The sequence below is a fragment of the Ascaphus truei genome, chromosome 1 (assembly GCF_040206685.1).
Source record: "Ascaphus truei isolate aAscTru1 chromosome 1, aAscTru1.hap1, whole genome shotgun sequence".
NCBI lineage: Eukaryota > Metazoa > Chordata > Amphibia > Anura > Ascaphidae > Ascaphus > Ascaphus truei.
In genome coordinates this window covers 399,938,237-399,959,344 of record NC_134483.1, presented here as the reverse complement: position 1 = coordinate 399,959,344, position 21,108 = coordinate 399,938,237, and the positions used below count along the sequence as shown (strand labels likewise).

The 21,108-nt window shown below is 46.7% G+C and overlaps 1 protein-coding gene across 1 annotated transcript in view; it reads right to left on the bottom strand.

Annotated features, from left to right (window-relative positions):
* PDGFC (platelet derived growth factor C) overlaps window positions 1-21,108 on the bottom strand; it is a 375,277-nt gene that overhangs the window by 130,869 nt on the left and 223,300 nt on the right. The window lies entirely within an intron of this gene.

The window sequence follows — 21,108 nt, the reverse complement described above, 5'->3', positions numbered from 1 at the left end:
GCCAATCATCCTGGAAATCGGATATGAAACATCTCAGGTTCTTCTCCAGGGATTGATTGATTCTCTCCGTTTGTCCATTGGACTGAGGATGATAGGCAGAAAAGAAAGAAGAAGAGATGCCCAATCTCTTCGTGAAAGCTCTCCAAAATTTGGATACGAACTGAGAACCTCTGTCAGAAACAATGGACGAAGGGATCCCATGAATCCGGAAAATCTGCTCCGTAAAGATATCAGCAAGGGCGGGGGAGGTGGGTAATCCTTTAAGTTGAATGAAATGGGACATCTTCGAGAACCTGTCCACGACCACCAAAATGGTGTTCATTCCTCTGGACCTGGGCAACTCCACGATGAAGTCCATCGAAATGTGGGACCAGGGGCGGTTGGGAACTGGAAGGTGTAACAGAAAACCCTGAGGCTTTTGACGGAGAGTCTTGCTTTGAGCGCACGTGGGGCAGGCGCGGGTAAACTCCAAAATATCTTGAGACATCCTTGGCCACCAGAAATTCCGACGAATGAGATCAGTAGTCTTCTTAAAACCTGGATGACCTGTAGATTTAGAGGAGTGACCCCAAGACAGGACCTCTGGAACAAATTTGGAAGGTACAAAGAGTTGGTTGTCGGGAACGACCAAGTCCTTGGGAATGCGTCTCTGGGAGTGCAAAATCTTGTCAAGATTCTTGAAAGAAGACGTGGCGAGAATCCTCTCATGCGGAAGGATAGTCTCCAAAGATTCCTCTGGCCTCTCTTCAGAAGAATGTATACGGGAGAGTGCGTCTGCCTTTACGTTCTTGGTCCCGGGGATATAGGAAAGGTGAAAATCGAATCGAGAAAAAAAAAGAGCCCAACGAGCCTGTCGTGGACCAAGGCGTCGAGCGTTCTCTATGTAAAGAAGGTTCTTGTGGTCTGTGAGAATAGTAAACGGCTCTTTCGACCCTCCAGCAGGTGTCTCCACTCTTGAAGAGCCATCTTCACGGCCAGAAGTTCCATGTTACCCACGTCATAGTTCCTCTCGGCAGACGAGAATTTCTTGGAAAAATATGCACAGGGATGTAACTTATCTTGGGGCGTGTGTCTCTGAGAAAGAACGGCACCAGCGCCGCAATCAGAAGCGTCGACCTCCAGGACGAAGGGAAGTTCAATGTTGGGATGACGAGAATTGGTGCGGATATAAAGGCTTCCTTGAGTGTCTCGAAGGCGGAGATGGCCTCGGACTACCAAGCAGAAGGATCAGCTCCTTTATTGGTGAGCGCAGTGAGGGGTGCCACAATGGTGGAAAAACTCCGTATAAACTTACGATAATAATTAGCGAACCCTAAAAAACGTTGTATGGCCTTCAGAGAGTTGGGTCTTTTCCATTCAGTGACTGCTTGAAGTTTACCGGAGTCCATCATAAAGCCCTCATCGGAAATGCTGTACCCCAGGAACGGAGTAGAGGTCTGATGAAAGGTGCACTTCTCCAGTTTGGCATACAAATGGTGTTCACGGAGACGGGAAAGGACGTAGGAGGTGTGGCGTATATGGTCCTGGAGATCTTTGGAAAAAATCAGGATATCATCCAAGTATACAATAACGAAAATATTGAGTATCTTACGAAAGACGTCGTTGATGAAATCCTGGAAGACAGCGGGAGCATTACATAAACCGAAAGGCATTACCAGATATTCGTAGTGTCCACTACGCGTGTTGAAGGCCGTCTTCCATTCATCCCCCTTCCTTATGCGCACCAGGTTATAGGCACCATGTAGATCCAACTTGGAAAAAATCTTGGCCCTCTGTAATTTATCGAACAGTTCGGTAATAAGGGGAAGGGGGTAACGATTTTTAATAGTTATGTGGTTTAAACCCCTGTAGTCGATGCAAGGCCTCAACGACCTGTCCTTTTTTTTGACGAAGAAAAACCCACCCCTGCTGGAACTAGATCGATCGGACAATTGTAAGTCCTGTGTGGGAGCAAGAGGTCTGACTGTATCTTATTGAAAACGTCCCGGAATTTATGGTAAACGGAAGGTAGAATAACTTCGGGAACAGAGGTATTGGCCAGCAGTTGATGAGTCTCGTCTGACCTCGGCCTCCAGGAAATGGGAGCAGAGGAAGTCCAGTCAATGAGAGGATTGTTAAGCTGTAGCCAAGGAAGAGCAAGGGTGATGGGTATCCCAAGAGCGTGAATGGCATCGAGAACTAAGATCTCCTTGTGCAGATGTGAGGACAGAAGCAAGGGAGCCGTCTCTAAGGAGATGTGGGCCGGGGTAAGAGGACGTCCATCGATACCGACGAGTGCGATGGGAACCTTCTTTCTCACGAGTGGTATGCGGTTTAACCTGGCGAATTCAATATCCACGAAGTTTCCTCCAGCTCCTCTTTCCTCCAGCTCCTGAGTCAATGAAAGCGTCAAAGTCTTGAACTTATCGCCTGAAAGGGAGACTGGAAATGTAAGTTTCTTAGGGAGTTCACCTTTAGAAAGGTGATGTGGAGACATTACACCCAGAGAGAGCCCCTCTGTACTCACTGGGTGTTCCCGTTTCCCGGACACAGTGGACACTCCTGAACCAGATGTTCCATGGATCCGCAGTAGAAACACAATCCCCCGGCGTGGCGGAACTGCCGTATCGGTGTGCGGATGCGTTGTACCCCCAATTGCATTGGCTCTGGCAACTCCAGTGCAAGACGAAGAGGTATGGTAGCACTTGGGGGAGCAGGAATGTTGCTGGGAGTACTGGAGAACGGAACATTATGGAAGCGAGTGCGCTGACGCTCAGAGTGGTGTACCTGGATACGTTGATCCACTCGGACAGCCAAATCAATGAGGACCTCCAATTGATCCGGCCTGGATTGGCGAGAGAGTTCGTCCTTGATGGGATCTGCCAGGCCTTGCCAGAATATGGAGACGATAGCCTCTTGTCCCCAGTTAGTCTCGGCTGCTAGAGTCCGGAATTCCACAGCATACTGTGTCACCATTCGCCATCCCTGAGAGATCTGGAAGAGAGAAACAGATGCCATCTCCCGACGAGCGGGAGAATCGAATACTCGTTGAAACTCGGCTTTAAATGCTGGGTAATCTTGGGTAAGGTCAGAAAGTCGCTCCCAAACCGGGGAAGCCCAAGCCAGGGCGCTGCCAGTGAGGAGGTTATAAATGTAGGCTACCTTCTTGCGATCATTATTGCAGAGATGGGGGGCCATTTTAAACTGCACCTCACACTGGTTTAGGAAAACCCTACAATCTTGCGGTTCACCTGCATAAGGCGTGGGGGGAGGAATCCTTACATCTGAGCTGCTAACTGCGCTTGCGGAGTGGGGCTTACGTCTGGCGGGGTCGCGGTCGGTACCCTGTCTGAGAGTTCTGCGACCTGGCGTGTAAGTGCCACAATTTGATCCGCCATGGCCTGGTTTTGCTGAAGCAGATTGGAGAGAAACTGTTGAAGTTCGGTCTGGTCTGCATCTTGTGGGCTCGACATAATGTTACGCCGGTACTGCCCGCAGACCAGACCCGTCCCCTGAGCTGAAGGGGGAAGTGGTAATACACGCACCCGCAGCTAAGGGAGCGTGTCCGGAGTGTGTTATGAAGCGTTGCCAGGCCAGGTGTAGTAAGGTAGACAATACTTGCCGGTACCGGTTGTAGACATAGAGTGAAGGATGCCTCGCCGAAGTCAGGGAGTGGAGAGTGGAGATAGGTCGTTGTCCAAGCCGTGTTCAAGGGGTTACCAGAGTGAGCGTTGTCCAAGGAGTGCCGAGATCGAGAGCCAGAGGGGGTAGTCGTACGAGCTGCGTCAGAACATGTGAAAAGACTGAGAGAATCCAGAAGTACTTCCATACAGAGACTATGTCGAGCAAAGACTGAGAGCAGAGAGGAGCTAGATAAAGCAGGAAGGTCCAATTAGGAACGGAGGCAGGACAGGAAGAGCTACAGGGAGACCAGGCCAGGTGAGTCTTGTTGGTAACCTGAGTATGCCCATGCAATGTGCGGGGGCGGAGCCTGAGGTCCGTGGGACGGGAAGAAGAGTGTGCAGACTGAGCGTGCTCCGTAACTCGTGTACGCGCGTGAGCCGAGCCAGTGGATGGTGCAGGTGTGCGTGCAGGAGGGCGTGGGCGCGCCCGGCGCTGAGCAGAGGAATCGCCGAGGGGAGTGATCCCGCGACGGCGGCAGGGGCGAGGAGCCGTGGAGGCCGGTAAGGCAGGTTTGTTTTGTGTGTCCAGGGGCTCCCTGCGGGAAGGGGGTGCTCTGTGTGGGGAGCGTGGAGAACGCCGATTCCTGACATCAAGTGCATTCTTTTTTTGTGTAACATTTTATTAAGGATTTTAGGTGTTCGCACAGTAAAAATGACAAAGTATATAGAAAAACAACATAACATGCTGTGGTGCAAAGATGACATTATGACAATGGTAAAGTATTCTGGTTTAGCAGGGAGTTGGTGGCGTTATTTGATGGTTACCCATTAAGAATCCGTCATTGTTGCGACTTGGTGGAATCATCATCTTTGATTCCTGATCCAATACAAGTACACTATGTTCCCTATATACAGTAGTTTGGGGTATCATTGTGTACTTCAAGAATTAAGTAAGAAAATGAAGAAGAGAGAAGAAGAACAGAAGAGAAAGAACATTTGAGAAAAAAACAAAAGAAATCATAAGAGCAAATATAACATTCAAATACAAGAAGGCTCTTAGATTAATACTAATTAAGCACAGGTAGTATTTACATGAAGTTTGTGATATCGTGAGTCCACTGATTATGAATTGGAGATTGTGGTGACAGAATGTTCATTACACAGTATAAACCGGATACACACAGTAGTAAGATACATGAATAAAAATGTAGTAGTAAGATCTTGTTTGTTATTAACAACTAGCTGAGAGACCCGGCGTTGCCCGGGATGTAAATGCGTAATAGGTAGTATTATTTATAAATCGTGGAACAATAGATGACTATTTGTTGTAAAGGTTGGATAATAATGTTGAAAAGAAAGATGGAATAAAATGTAATACGATGTTGTTTAAAAATGGTTTATTGTAAACACACCACAGTACAATGTATATTTTGGTGATAACAGATGTAAAAATGTGAGGCGTGTGTCCTGCTAGGGTGTGAGGCGGCGGGTGGCGCGTGGGTTGTGAGTGCTGTCTGTGAGTGGGGGTCCTGCTAGGGTGTGAGGCGGCGGGTGGCACGTGGGTTGTGAGTGCTGTCTGTGACTGGGGGTCCTGCTAGGGTGTGAGGCGGTGGGTCAGTGATGTCGGTGCGTAGGGGCGGGAGGCAGCAGGTGTGTGTGGCGGCAGGTATGTGTTGAGTGTGGCGGGTGTCTGTTGAGTGCGTGCAGCGGCTGTGAGGCGGCGGGTGAAAGGCAGAGGCGGGCAGAGTAAGGGTGGGTGAAAGGCAGAGGCGGGTGGGCGCGAAAGCAGAGGCGGGAAGGCAAGGGTGGGTAGGCGGGAAGGCGGGCAGGAAGGCGAAGGGTGGTGGGAAGGGGTGGAGAAGGGGTGGAGGAAGGGGTGGAGAAGGGGTGGAGGAGGGGGGAGGAGGGGGGAAGGGGTTGGGAGGGGGGAGGGGGAAGGGAGGGGGAGGGGGGGGAAGGGGGGAGGGGGGAGGGAGAAGGGGGGAGGGGGAAGGGGGGGAGGGGGGAGGGAGAAGGGGGGGAGGGGGAGGGGGAAGGGGGTGGGAGGGGGGAAGGGGGTAAGGGGGTGGGAGGGGTAAGGGGGTGGGAGGGGGGTAAGGGGGTGGGAGGGGGGGAAGGGGGTGGAAGGGGGGGGAAAGGGGGGAGGGGGAAGGGGGGGAGGGGGAAGGGGGTGGGAGGGGGGTGGGAGGGGGTGTCGGAGGGGGTGGGAGGGGGAAAGGGGGTGGGGTGGGGGGTGGGAGGGGCGGAGGGGGGAGGGAAAGGGGAGCGGAGGGGGGGAGGGAAAGGGGAGCGGAGGGGGGGAGGAAAGGGAGCGGAGGGGGGGAGGAAAGGGGTGCGGAGGGGGGGAGGAAAGGGGAGCGGGGGGGGGAGGAAAGGGGAGCGGAGGGGGGGAGGAAAGGGGAGCGGAGGGGGGAGAAAGGGGAGCGGAGGGGGGGAGAAAGGGGAGTGGGGGGGAAGTGGGGGAGGGGGGGAGTGGGGAAAGGGGGGGGGAAAGGGGAGTGGGGGGGGAAGGGGAGTGGGGGGAAGGGGAGTGGGGGGGAAAGGGGAGTGGGGGGGGAAAGGGGAGTGGGGGGAGAAAGGGGAGTGGGGGGGGAAAGGGGAGTGGGGGGGAAAGAGGAGTGGGGGGGAAAGGGGAGCGGAGGGGGGGAGGAAAGGGTAGCGGAGGGGGGGAGGAAAGGGGAGAGGAGGGGGGAGAAAGGGGAGTGGGGGGGAAGTGGGGGAGGGGGGGGAGTGGGGGAAGGGGGGAAAGGGGAGTGGGGGGGGAAGGGGAGTGGGAGGGGGGGAAGGGGAGTGGGGGGGAAGGGGAGTGGGGGGGGAAAGGGGAGTGGGGGGAGAAAGGGGAGTGGGGGGAGAAAGGGGAGTGGGGGGGGAAAGGGGAGTGGGGGGAAAGAGGAGTGGGGGGGAAAGGGGAGTGGGGAAGGAAAGGGAGTGGGGGGGAAAGGGAAGTGGGGGGGAAAGGGGAGTGGGGGGGAAAGGGGAGTGAGGGGGGGGAAAGGGGAGCGGGGGGGAAGGGGAGCAGGGGGGAAAGGGGAGCAGAGGGGGGGAGGAAAGGGGAGCAGAGGGGGGGAGGAAAGGGGAGCGGAGGGGGGAGAAAGGGGAGCGGGGGGGGAGAAAGGGGCGTGGGGGGGGGAAGTGGGGGAGGGGGGGAAAGGGGAGTGGGGGGGAAAGGGGAGTGGGGGGGAAAGGGGAGTGTGGGGGGGGAAAGGGGAGTGGGGGGAAAGGGGAGTGGGGGGAAAGGGGAGTGGGGGGAAAGGGGAGTGGGGGGAAAGGGGAGTGGGGGGGGAAAGGGGAGTGGGGGAGGGAAAGGGGAGTGGGGGGGGAAGGGGAGTGGGGGGAAAGGGGAGTGGGGGGGGAAAGGGGAGTGGGGGAGGGAAAGGAGAGTGGGGGGGGGAAGGGGAGTGGGGGGGGAAAGGGTAGTTGGGGGGGAAAGGGGAGTGGGGGGAAAGGGGAGTGGGGGGGGGAAAGGGGAGTGGGGGTGGGAAAAGGGAGTGGGGGTGGGAAAAGGGAGTGGGGGGTGGGAAAAGGGAGTGGGGTGGGGGAAAGGGAGTGGGGGGTTAAAGGGAGTGGGGGGGAAGGGAGTCGGGGGGGAAAGGGGAGTGGGGGGGTGGGAAAGGGGAGTGGAGGGGGTGGCAAAGGGGAGTTGAGGGGTCGGGAAAGGGGAGTGGAGGGGGGGAAAGGGGAGTGGAGGGGGGGGAAAGGGGAGTGGGGGGTGGGAAAGGGGAGTGGAGGGGGGTGAAAGGGGAGTGGGGGGGAAAGGGGAGTGGGTGAGGGGGGGAAAAAGGGGAATGGGTGAGGGGGGGGAAAGGGGAGTGGGTGAGGGGGGGGAAAGGGGAGTGGGTGAGGGGGGGAAGGGGAGTGGGGGGGAAGGGGAGTGGGGGGGAAGGGGAGTGGGGGGGGAAAGGGAGGGGGGGAGGGGGGGGAAAGGGGAGTGGGGGAGGGGGGGGAAAGGGGAGTGGGGGAGGGGGGGGAAAGGGGAGTGGGGGAGGGGGGTGGAGAGCAGTGGGCATATGTATTGTCATAAATTATGTATGTGCATGCCCCCCCCCCTCCGGGCGTCCGTCCCCCTGCTGGTTCGACGGGTGGTCGCTCCCTCGTTCCCCGTGACTCGGCCCCCCCCCCCCGTTACCCGTGACTCGCAGCTCGCCCCCCCCCGTTCCCCGTGACTCACGCTCCCCCATTCCTTGTTACTCGCGCTCCCCCCCCGGCGCCCGCTTTCCCCCGATGTGCCATCCGGCTGAGTGAGGCATGTGCAGGCGGCAGGAAGCGCCCTGTGTGGGCGTGTGTGGGGCCTGTGTGGGCCTGAGGCACGAGGCTCTACGCCTGAAATAGGAGAGTTACTGGCAGGGAGTGGCTGGGGTAGGAGGGCCGCGCTTCCCCTCCGTCTGGAGCCGGTGCAGGCCGGCGCACGTGATGGGGGGGACGGACGGACAGAGAGGGGGAGGGGTGGTGTGTGTGTGTCCTGTCTGTGTATCTCAGTGTGTGTGTGTGTGTGTGTGTATCTTTGTGTGTGTCTCAGTGTCCTGCCTGTGTGTGTGTGTGTGTGTGTCCTGTCTGTATATGTGTGTCCTGTCTGTGTATCTCAGTGTGTGTGTGTATCTGTGTGTGCCTCAGTGTGTGTGTATCTTTGTGTGTCTCAGTGTCCTGCCTGTGTGTGTCTCCGTGTGTGTGTGTGTGTCTCAGTGTCCTGCCTGTGTGTGTCTCCGTGTGTGTGTGTGTATCTCTGTGTGAGTGTATGTGTGTGTCTGGCCAATGAGAGGTGTGCGGGGGCGGGCCAAGGGAGCCAATGAGATTGCCGCTAGGGACACAGAGAGGGACACAGGGAGACACATAAAGACACGGACACATAGAACACTTTCACAAATATATAGTAGATACATCGTATCTTGTATGAGGTTCCTTTCTTTTGTCTCTCATCAGTTACCCTTTCAATATAAACCGTTGCAAAGCCAGTAGCCTCACACTGATGTGACCCAAAAGGTCGAATCAGCTGTCTATGAATAGGTTTACTAGCTATGCCAGTCTGTAACCCCGACTGTGCTGAACAGCTGTGTAATACGGCAGGTATAAGCTTATAAGGATTGCCCATGTTAAAATGGATACAAAGCAAAATGTGACACCGTGTGCTTATCTGCATGGTAATTTCCCAGAATCTCTAGCTGAAGTGGAAGCATTGCATGCGAGTAGATAATGGTGAAAAGAAGGGTTGCAGAACTGCCTGAGGCATGTGAATATGCTCACAAGTGATATTAATATATGAATTAGTGGAATATGTGAAACTCACATCTTTTCTCATTGTAATTTCTTTGTTTGTCAAGTGCATGTTTAATGCAGAATTATTATAAACAGTCACTAATGTTAAACAAAAAGCAATACAAATAGTGCAAGGAATAGCAGGAAAAACGGCGGTGCATCTGCTGCTGCTGAAGAAAAATTGGAACCAACAAAACTGCAAACTGCAAAGAACTAGGTGCAAAAATGTATTAGTGGCATAATAAAAACAGCCAGAAGGACACTCTAACGCGTTTCACGTGGTATCCCACGCTTTATCAAAAATAGTGCAAGGGAAAACAACACACTATACATGCTAATAGCCATTAGCAATTAAACTGTTTATATACAATTCAGCACATTCCATGTTCGTGTATGTGCAAAATAATTTTAAAACAATTTCATTTTAGGAATCACATGAAACTACTGCAAATAATACTGATTCAAAGAAATTGAATGTATAGTGCCATATCCATTGAACATAATGCTTTCTAAAACATTTGTTAGTCCCTGAGGTGCCATAAAAAAGTGTTTATGCGCTATATTCATAGCATTGACATAACAAACAGGACAGGGCAAAATCACTGTGTTTAAAATAAAGATCAAACCTAAATAAAATGTATATTTATTATTACTTTATTAACAGACAACAGTATAATCCCCCTTTTAGCAATAAACTATTTGTTAAAAAAAAAAAGAAAACACAGGTGCGCACCAAGGTAAGAATAATATAGTGTATTACAACAATAAAAAAGTAACCACTTACATATAATAAAACTTTAATTCATCCAGGTCTGAGTGATATCCTCTTCTATAAGGCTCCACTATAGATGGTATAAAGGGGCGATGTCAAATTCCCTCCAGATGACAGTCCCGCGCGCTGGGGCTGGCTCTGTAGCACTGACTGCAATCCTGCCTCCACGGGTGTCAGCGTGGTATGTGGCAAAGTGTGCATGCGTGGGAAAGAAGCCCTCTGTAGCCGTCTGTGGATGCCAGTCCGTGTGAGGAATCGCGACCGGAATGGATACACGTGTGTATGCCAGCTACCAAGGTTAGGGTAAGCTTACCGGCTACAGAGGGCTTCTTTCCCACGCATGCGTACTTCGCCACATACCACGCTGACACCCGTGGAGGCAGGATTGCAGTCAGTGCTACAGAGCCAGCCCCAGCGCGCGGGACTGTCATCTGGAGGGAATTTGACATCGCCCCTTTATACCATCTATAGTGGAGCCTAATAGAAGAGGATATCGCTCAGACCTTGATGAATTAAAGTTTTATTATATGTAAGTGGTTACTTTTTTATTGTTGTAATACACTATATTACTCTCACCTTGGTGCGCACCTGTGTTTTCTTTTTTTTGGTTGCCTGGCTCTGCCAACGGAGTTCTCCGCCGGGATCCATCTTTGAAATGGGGGGAGACACTTCGAATCACAGGAGCTGCAAGAGGAAAGAGAGGAATTACTTCTCCATACCCATAGGAAGCAAGAGCGCGGACTGAACATTCTCTATTTGTTAAAAAATGTGACTTACTTATTTCTAATTTATTTTATCATATACACCACATGCCTATTAAATTGTAGGAACACAACACCTGCAAAAGTCCCAAATCAAAAATTAAGAATTTTAATGGTCATTGGGTGATAATTTGCAGGACTCATTTCATCTTATAATACAAATACTTGTATTGTATTACACTGCATACAACTGCCTAAATCAGCCTAGAAAGGATTTACTAAACCTGTTTTATGAACCAATCAGACATAACTTTCTCACGGCAACATGATACAGAGCATATAGCACTAAGTGGTTTATAATAATTACTCCCTTTTTCTAGCCTTTCCCTAGGGAACTGCAGAGGATTTATGTCCTTTTATGTTCAACAAACAAGTCTGGTTTGTAGACAAAGTTTCTGTTCTCATTTGGGAATTTATGAATTACTCATTTATTTTGTATGAAGCACAGCTGTAACAAAACTTCAAAACAGAGGTGCTGACATTAGGGCACACATTTGTGGAACCTTACAGAAAATCTTCAAGGAACCTCACTAGGTCACTAACAACTGTGCCATACACGCACAATATGTGTCAATGAACCTTAGCACTGTGACTGATCTGAACTTAGTATAGAGTAACTAAAGAGTGTGCCAAGTAGATTAGATGTGACTGCTGCTCATTTCAAAATAATGCTGAATAAAATCTGTAGTTCAAGGAGCAATAAATGTAATGCACAACATAGCAATATGTTTTATATTATATTTTCTCCCATGCCACTCATCTTCTATAAAGAGTGCATACTCTGACAACAGTTATGGTTATGGCCCATTGAGGAATTTGGAGACCACTCTGAGACCAGACGCTAAAAAAAACCATATATGCAACATAAGGAACTCTACAACTGCATTGTCATTATTTAACCATTTAATTTAATTCCATGTTCAGCTTTCATCTGTATTTGAATACTCTATGGTGGAATAACAGAAACAATATTTTATTCTAGTACATTGAAAACATGTAATACAATATACCACGTAAAAAGTATCATACTTGAACTGCAATTATACATAGGCATTGATCTATGATAACATTTTCTTTTATTTATGTGGCCCCTAGTAGTTACAGTGCATATAGCTTTAAACTTTAAGCGACCAAATTAAGGTGAAATCATTTGCATAGTAGAGGCATGATGTTCACAATGACAAACCTTTTTATATAAAAGGGTTCATTTGCTTATTCTAGGACTTTATATAAGCTATCCCATAATAACGCAGTGAGGCAGATATAAATAGTTTGGTCACCAGTCATGTTAGATATTATTGGCTTGCTGAGGAATATCAAGAGGATTAACTGGTATTATAAAGCCAGGATATGGCCACATGATTCAAGGTGACAGTGTATATAGGGAATATATGTGTTAGTGTATGGAGTGGTGTTATGCATAACAACAACAACATGCAACTGCTCAAAGGGCAGGTAAGCTGATAGAAAAAAAAGTTCCTAATTGGGAGTGAGTAGTTGTGGGTGCTTAAGTGGAGTAACCATGTGCCTGGGGGCAGCAAAGAAGTGAGATGAACAGGTGACATCCTGAACATCAGGGTTCCCGGCAACAGTCTCTCTGACCATCACATTATTCATCCCTTTTGGGGAAAAATAGCCCAAACCGCCACCTTGGCATATATAGAATATGGACCTTACACAATATTCACAGCTGCCTGTGGCTTTAAAGTGCACTTGATTTTTGTGTAGTCTTTTATAACATATCCTACTACTGTGGAAATAGCAGCGTTTTGCAATGTAATTTGTAAAACAGGAATTTGTGATTATAGAAGTCATGCTACCTCAACTCTCCCTGTCTGACAATTTCTCTAAGGTTTGAAAAAAATTCAAATAACTATTTTGTTATGGTCACTTAGAAAATAACAACACTACTAAATAATTTTTTTTTTTTTAAATAAACCACTGTCGTACAGAATATTACATGCAATGCTTTAACAGATTAGATCACAGGTTCTCAATTCTAGTCCTCAAGACCCCCAAACAGGTCAGGTTTTCAGGTTATCCCGGCTTCAGCACAGGTGGCTAAATCAGTCCCTGCTTCAGCACCGGTGGCTCAATCAGTGGCTCATTCTTTGAGCCACGGTGCTGAAGCAGGGATATCTTTAAAACCTGACCTGTTGGGGTGTCTTGAGGACTGGAGTCGAGCCTTAGATGTTCTTGGTGTCACAAAAATAATAGACAAAGGTCTGCATATTCAGCATGATGTTTCTTTATTTGTTTCGTGATGTCAGCAGGCGTCTCACGGCAAGCACATTCAGGCAATTATTTCCAATGGGAGAAATAAATGCAGCAAATAAGCAAACCCCAAACAAGAGTACTTGGCACTTAGAGGAGAGGAAATCCACATGTTGTTACATCTTTAAATAGCGAAGGTGATCCATGTTCTCCAAATTTTGAGGACCCCTCGGCGCCAGAGATATCTGAACTTTTTTTTTCATGTTTCTGACTCAAAACAAACAAGTATAGCCGCTGTTTCACCAAAGGAAAGCTGTGAGGTCATCTCGCAATTACAGTACATCACACCTTTCTATTAGCTGTCCGAGCAAGTCTGACTGGCAGCCATTTTATGTCAAGTATAGATGTAGTAAAACTTACTGTGCCCAGCACTGCGGACTAACAAGCAAAAGTCTGCAGCAGTGTCTGTCACGATCATGCTGCGGAGGGTCCATGTTTCTGAATGGGACCCCGTGGAGTGTTAATTCATCGGTGCCACGACTACCACAGTTGCTTGACAACAAGCGGACGCAGCACCAAAGACATTTAGTTTTGCTACATCTCTATTCATGTAATTACAAATAAAAATAAACATGTAGTATGGATTGTTGCTTTCACTGCTATGCTTTAATATAAGCTTCTTAGAGTGCACGGTCTGTGTTACAACTTCGTTAATTCCCATGTACAGTAAGTGATTAAAGAGACAGTGTGCTCAGAGCAAACCTCCAATAATATTATATTTATTTTTAAAACAGTTTTTTTATGTTATAGTCGCACATACTGTACAGAGAAAGTCAACCTTATTGGAGCACGTGGCTTGCGCACATGGATGAAATAATGCAATAGCTCCACCCCCTTCTTGCGCACGGCTGATTAAACACAAGGGCTGCTTCTCCTGCTGGTGTGTTATGTATGTCTCCAAGAGAATAGAATCATTCGAGAGGGAACTTATTACAAGGAAAAAGAACAAACTCACTAGAGATAATGATGATTATGCCAACAACAAGGTTATGGATTGGCAGAGGAATACTAATCCAAATTAAAATTAATCTAGTTTTAGGGATAACTAACGATAATAGTTATCATGTATCACCTAGATGGAATGATATATTAAGACCTCCCCTGGATCACAAGGTAACTAAACCGATGTCTTCCAACACTTGCCCTACCTCCAACAGGTTTTCGGCTCTACAGGATGATTGCCTGTTGGAGACACATTTCGAGGAAGTAACTACAAAAAGCATTGTTGAGGGAGCTAGAGCCAAGCTTCATATAGATAATCATCCGATCTTCTATTCATAGGGTGCTGCAGTCTCTGCCTCTCATTCTTCCTCTTTTTTTTAGGGGGTATTCCCAATAGGACAACCTGGGAAAGCATTATCCTCTGTGGAGCAGGAACCCCACCCACCATATGAAATTTACACATACAACGTCATGGAGAACAACAAGTGCAGAGGAAGCAGGGAAGCGTATCCAAAGAAAGAAGCACACATGTATTGTCGCATCTCTTATCCTCTCACCAAATTTGCCTATTGACCAAGGAATTATCTTTTTCCCCTACTAGTAAACCCAATAGATTGAAATTATTTGTGGATCTTAATCGGTTTAACCACAGGATCACTGTGGTGAGACACTTTTCACTGCAGAATCTTAAGGAACTATCTGTCCCTGAGTTTAACTCTCAGGAAGTGAGATGTATAGAGACACTCACTTCTCTTTTGTCTGAGGGCTCAATGGAGTCACAATTATCATCTTTGGTAGTTTTATTGGACCCTCTGTCTTATCGGTTCTGATACCATGTTAGTACCTTCCCTGTCTGGTTCAGGCCCACCCCTCATTTACAGTATATGCCCACTAACTTCCCTGGTTTCTGCAGAAGATGGGGCAGAATTATCTGGCACTTTCTCCAGAGAAAATGAAAACACGCATTCACTGTTTCAATCAAGGTTTATGTTCTTTCCCTACCTATCTAAAGGGACATTGGTGCAATGACATCTATACATTGGTGTTACAATGTTTGAGAAGCTTTTGAGAAGCTCTGTTTGAAATCATCTCATAATAAAAAGAATCTTTCCAGGGAAGAGTTACTGGCTTTAAAATAATTAAAGAGTATGGATGAATTTATAATTAGGCAGGCGGACAATGGTGTGTGGGGGGGGGGGGGGCATTTTACTGCCGGATATACAGGACTATATTTAGGAAGCTCATAGACTTCTGCATAATACTGTCTCTTACTGTATTTTGGATGGTGACCCCACTACTGATTATCAGGCACTATACTTGGGACATCTTCTGGAAGTGCAGGAAAAGGGTATTATTAATACATCAGAGTTCCAAATACTTTTTATAAAGCACCCTAGAATACCAATCTTTTATCATTTGCCCAAGGTGTAAAAGAGCATGAGTAGCCATGCAGGAAGACCCATTGTCTCAGGTGTGGAATCAATGTAGTCCAGTGTGTCACAATATGTTGATTATTCCTACAATACCAGATTATAAGAGGAGGAGGGGTGTTATTTTATATTGCAGACACCTTACCATTTACACTGTTCTTGTACACTGTTAAATTGCCCCCCAATCCACCCTCTTTTGAAATTCTAGTTGGCAGAATATGCCTCCCCTTTTCTAAGCCCATCTTGCTCGCTGGCATCTACCGCCCCCCTAAAGCCCCTCTACAATCCCTGACTGATATCACCCAGTTTCTTGGCTCCATTCCCTCTCTGAATAAGAAGAGTGAGCTGCTAGTGCTTGGGGATTTCAACTTCAATTGGCTTGACCCTAAAAACCACAAAATCCAAATACAACTCAAGTCACTTAACCTATCATAACTAATTTCCCAACCCACACGGACAAACCTGAAATCGCATAACCATTCCTTGTTAGACTGGATTCTCTCCTCAAACCCCAGCAGAATTCAATCCTCTGGCATCCTTCCTGATATTTTCAGTGACCATGCAATAGTGTACTGTGTAAGGAAAATGAATCCGCCCCATTCAAGCCCTAAAGTTCTCCTCACTAGAACATTTAAAAACTTTAACCCACAACAGTTTCTGGATGACCTAACCAACTGCCCATGGCACAGAATCGATTTAATTCCCGACCCTGATTCTGCGCTCGACTATTTCCAATCCGAGTTCTTAAAACTCTGCGATACCCATGCTACACTACGCAAAATAAGGGTACGGGAGGCCCACCTTCCGTGGGTTACAACTGGCCTTATTGCACTCTACCAGCTCAGGGATACCTTGTGGAAAAGCTACAAAGTAACTGGCACTACCAAGGATCTCAATCACTACAGATGCCTTTTGAACATGTGCACAAGGCAAACAAGGCACGCAAAAGCACAATATTACTCTGACAATCTCCACCAAAATACATCAAACCCAGCTAACTTCTGGAAGGTTATCAATAATATATTCCAGCGTCCTAACCATCAACATCAAGTAATATCACTAAGGGGGATATTACTCTGACAAACCCCACTGACATTGCAAATGCATTCAATGATTACTTTGTGGGGTGTGCCACTAACTTATTAGCGAAACGCAGCCCAAACCACAAACCTGAATCTCATCCTGGGAGTACCCACATAGCCCCACCCCTTCCCAACACTGCCCACAATTTTCAATTTGGCCCAGTATCTGAAGAGGAGATTACACAAGCGCTCCTCAAACTAAAACTAAGCAGCCAATGCGGACCTGACTTACTACAATCTAGGTTCCTACGACTTGGTGCCCCAGCCATTGCCAAACCAATTGCTTCCATAGTCAACTGTCTGCAGGCTATATCCCTAAGACCTGGAAAACTGCCAGAGTTGTCCCAATCTTCAAAAGTGGAGATAAAAACACTGTCTCAAACTACAGGCCAATCTCACTTCTCCCAATTCTATCCAAAGTCATGGAAAAATGTGTCCACTCCCAATTAAGCGATTATTATACCAAGACAAATTTCCCTAGCCAATTCCAATCTGGGTTTCATCCCAAACACTCCACCGTAACTACCCTGCTAAAAGTTTGCAATGAAATCCAGTGTGGAATGGAACGGGGACAACTCACTGGTGCGGTATTCATAGATTTTTCAATGGCTTTTGATACTGTTGATCATGCTATCCTGCTTAACAAACTCCAGAGCTCTGGAATAGGGAACATGCTTTAAACTGGTTTCAGTCCTACCTATCAGGTAGATCCCAACATGTGTCCATCTCAGGCTCTAACTCCAACCCCCTGGATATCACCTGTGGTGTCACGCAAGGCTCTGTTCTGGGCCCCCTACTCTTCTCAGTGTTCATTAATGATCTTCCCACAGCTTGTAAGGAAGCCTCAATACACATGTATGCAGATGACACAATCCTATATGCACAACAGCCATAGCCTCTCTGACCTTCAAAACATACTTAAAGTCTGACTTTTTGAGACTCGAAAACTGGATTTCCCAAAACAAACTGTTTTCAAACACTGACAAGGCTGTAACAATGGTATTTGTGACCAAGACTAAATATTTAAAGCTTCCAGTCACTGAGCTCCTGATTAGAACCAACGCTAACACCACCCTAACCCATGTCACTAGTTTTAAATACCTGGGCTTATGGTTTGACTCCCACTTAACATTCGGAATGCACATTGATACCCTGACAACCAAGAGCTATGCCAAACTAGGGGCACTTTACAGAAACAAATCCTCCCTAAGTCTCCTGGTCAGAAAGCGTATCGCACAGCAGATGCTAATGCCAATTATTGACTATGGAGACATAGTATATGGCTCGGCACCTCAAATCCACCTTAGCAAACTTGACACCCTCTACAATTCAATTTGTTGTTTTGTTCTCCAATGCAACTACAACACACATCACTGCGAAATGCTCAAAGAACTAGATTGGTCATCACTAGAGACTAGGCGCAAAGTTCACCTTTCCTGTCTTGCCTTTAAATTCTTTTTGGGCAAGCTACCCAGCTATCAGAACAAGCTCCTCACCCCTACCACATGCAGCACTTATCACCTGAGATCAGACTCCAAAAGACTGTTCATGGTCCCAAGGCTCAACAAAGTATCCGGCCATTCCTCCTTCTCTTACCGTACACCCCAAAACTGGAACAACCTACCAGAGACTCTCACATCCACCACCAGTTTAAGTTCTTTCAAATCTAAGGCTATCTCACATTTTAATCTGGTCTGTAACTGTTTCATACGCCCATAATATATATTTTCTTTAACTGTGCATGCAATGTATTGTATATATAATGTATACCCTGTTCATTTAAGTAACTGTATTTGTAACCATGTATTATTTGTCTTAACTCTTGTTGTGCCCAGGACATATTTGAAAACGAGAGGTAACTCTCAATGTATTACTTCCTGGTAAAATATTTTATAAATAAATAAAATAATAATAAATACAATATAAATGGGAAATGCTGCACACCAATGAATATCAAATAAAACAATGATACAACTACCGGTGCTCCTGGCCAGGGATCTCTGTGTGATATTCCGATTAGTATGGAAGAATTGAAGCAGGGCACTGCGGATTTGAACAAAGCTAATTTATTGCCAGTGGATTGATGTTTCGGCCTCACAGGGCCTTTTTCAAAAACAAGTTGCATAAATCCACTGTCAATAAATTAGCTTTGTTCAAATCCGCAGTGCCCTGCTTCTTCGGTAACCAAACGCAGGTCATATCTGAGGGACACGCTGCATGTCATTGATTCCACCTCTGGGACAAGGTGGAAAGGATCGTAAAGATGGGCTACATGTGATGTGTCATCATATTTTTGTTCGAAAGCACTTATTATCTACAGGTTTGTGGAATGGCCATGGGTCCAGGTTCACCCCTAGTTATGCCAAACTCTACATGGATACAAATACAAAAAATGTCCCCGGCGCAAAGTGTGGTGATGATAATTACAGTACCATATCGAAAGACAGTCCTGTTTGAAAAGTCAGTCCTGGTAGTAGAATGATTCATCAACAATGTGAGGTAGATTTTCCTCTAGGCGTGTTCCCTTATGTTGTCTGCAATAACAGATAAAGAAAACACACCATTGCGCAGTATACAGACTCAATTGCCCCAACCTGAAGAGGAAAATCCCTACTTACAGGATATTTTCTTGTTCATTCGGGGGAGAGAATCTGTTCTTTGGCTCTCTTCCTCCACCTTGATCTCCACGGGCCCCTCGTGGTTCCTAAGGTGGCTCTCTTCAACTCGGTCTGCGTCGTCCCAGTAGCAGCATACACCGCAACAACCGTGGTTGGAGAAAATTGAAAGACAGCCTAGTGTACTCCGCAAATTTTATTTAACAATGTTAAAAAGCAGCGATGTTACACTCACATTTTGCGAGGGCAAACATGCCGCTCAAGAATGCCGTCCGCAGCCTGTGTCCACTCGATGGTGTGTTGTTCACGACGTCGCGCGCCAACCGATGACGTCAGCGGCGCAGCGCCCGAAGTTCTCCCCACACCACGAGATGCAACGCAGGTGACAGCTTACAACGTGCACTGTACTAGGCTCCTCCTCTCTACGCGTTTCGTGACGCTACGTCACTTCCTCCGGAGATGAAGGAGTCCAGTACACTGGTGCCTTAAGTACATGCACTAAAACTTGTATCTGCCCACAAATGGGCGGCGATCATTTTCGTCACTTAACTGAGTAATTGCAGGACCAGAAACAGCTGACTTGATATACTGTGCTGTTAGGGTCAAACCAGTCCTCACTACTACCCTTTTAAAATATCAAAAAATATAAAATGACTTAAAACATGTTAAAACATTAAATTAATAAAATAAACACTTGTCCTATAGTTGATGACATAAACCTAATGTTTAACATTGATCATATTTACAAATTCAATAGAAAACGATAACTACATTGAAGAAAGATGAAACAAGCAGATTCTAAGGGTCTTTCAAAAAGGATGCCAGATCGAAATCAATATTTAGACCCAATGGGGACAAGGTTTTCAGGACATATATCCAATAACTTTCTCTTTTGGACAACATGCCCAGCCTGTCTCCCCCGCGCCAATTTGGTTTTAGATGTTCAATACCCATACATATAAGGCCATCAGGAATCTGATTATGCACTAGCTTGAAATGATTCTACTACCAGGACTGACTTTTCAAACAGGACTGTCTTTCGATATGGTACTGTAATTATCATCACCACACTTTGCGCCGGGGACATTTTTTGTATTTGTATCTGTATGGTATTGGATTTGAACAATCCATTGTTTATTGCCCCCTTGGCTGCATATGTAATCACATTGTAATCACTCAATTGTTGTTATCACACCAATTAGTCTATCACTTGGATCAAGCGCTGGTAGAGAGTTTTTTTTTTAGTTAGTTTTGTATTAAACTCTACATGGAGTTGTAGAAGGATCTTTTTGCCTGGTACAATGCTCGGCTGGGGAAGGGACTGGTGTTCTTGGGCCGCTACATTGACGATATCATTGTCATTTAGGATGGTGAGGAGGAAGATTTATTGGGGATCCTATCGTCCTTCAATGACAATGATATGTGGCTGAGATTAACTTTTGATATTAACCCCAAATGTGCTATTTTTTAGGACTTAGAGTTCTCTGTTGGTGATAATGCTACAATCCAAACTAAACCCCATTTCAAGAAGTTAGCAGTAAATAGTTAAACGCTTTGAGCAACCACCACAAGAAGTGGCTGAAATATGCCCACAAGCCAATTCTATAGATTAAAGAGGAATTGCTCTTTAGAATCATATTTTCTAAAACAGGGTCAGATGCTAATAAAAGAAATAGGCTAAAGTTTATGATAAAGAGCAGGTTTATATAGCTTTTGAACAAGTTAAACAGGAGAATTAAAAATTGCTGGTTGTCAAATCAAACAAAACATTTTCTGTCATAAAAAATAAGGACACACCAACTTTAGAGAAGGGTCATCCTTTAGGTACAAAAAATGTGGATTATCCAAAATTCATCACTCAGTTTAACCAGGCTGCTCATTCCAGCTAGTGTGTTCTGAATAGACACTGGGACTTTCTATTGAGTCACCCTATTCTGGGTCCTACATTGCCCAAAAAGGCTCTGGTAGTATACAAAAAAGCTAGGAATATCACAAGTGCTTTAGCACCTAGTAAACTGAAAGAATAACGTGGTTACCCATGTGGACGTATAATGCTGTGTGGGAATTTTGTCTGTGGTAAAGGCCATTGACTCACATGCAAACATCTTTAAACCACAAATAGCTTCTCTTCTTTTACAATAATTTTTTTACATAATGTCAAAGGCTATGTAAATTGTTTATCCACATAAATAGTATACATGGTTTTGTGCATGTGTGGTCCCCAATATATAGGGAGAACAACTTGTGCACTATGCACACAATTTTTAGAACACACAATGTAATCCATGGTACTAATTTGCACAGTCTATCCAGGCATTTTTTGCAGAAACACAATAAGGATCCTCATTCTCTGAGTATCATGGGGCTTGAACACATCTCA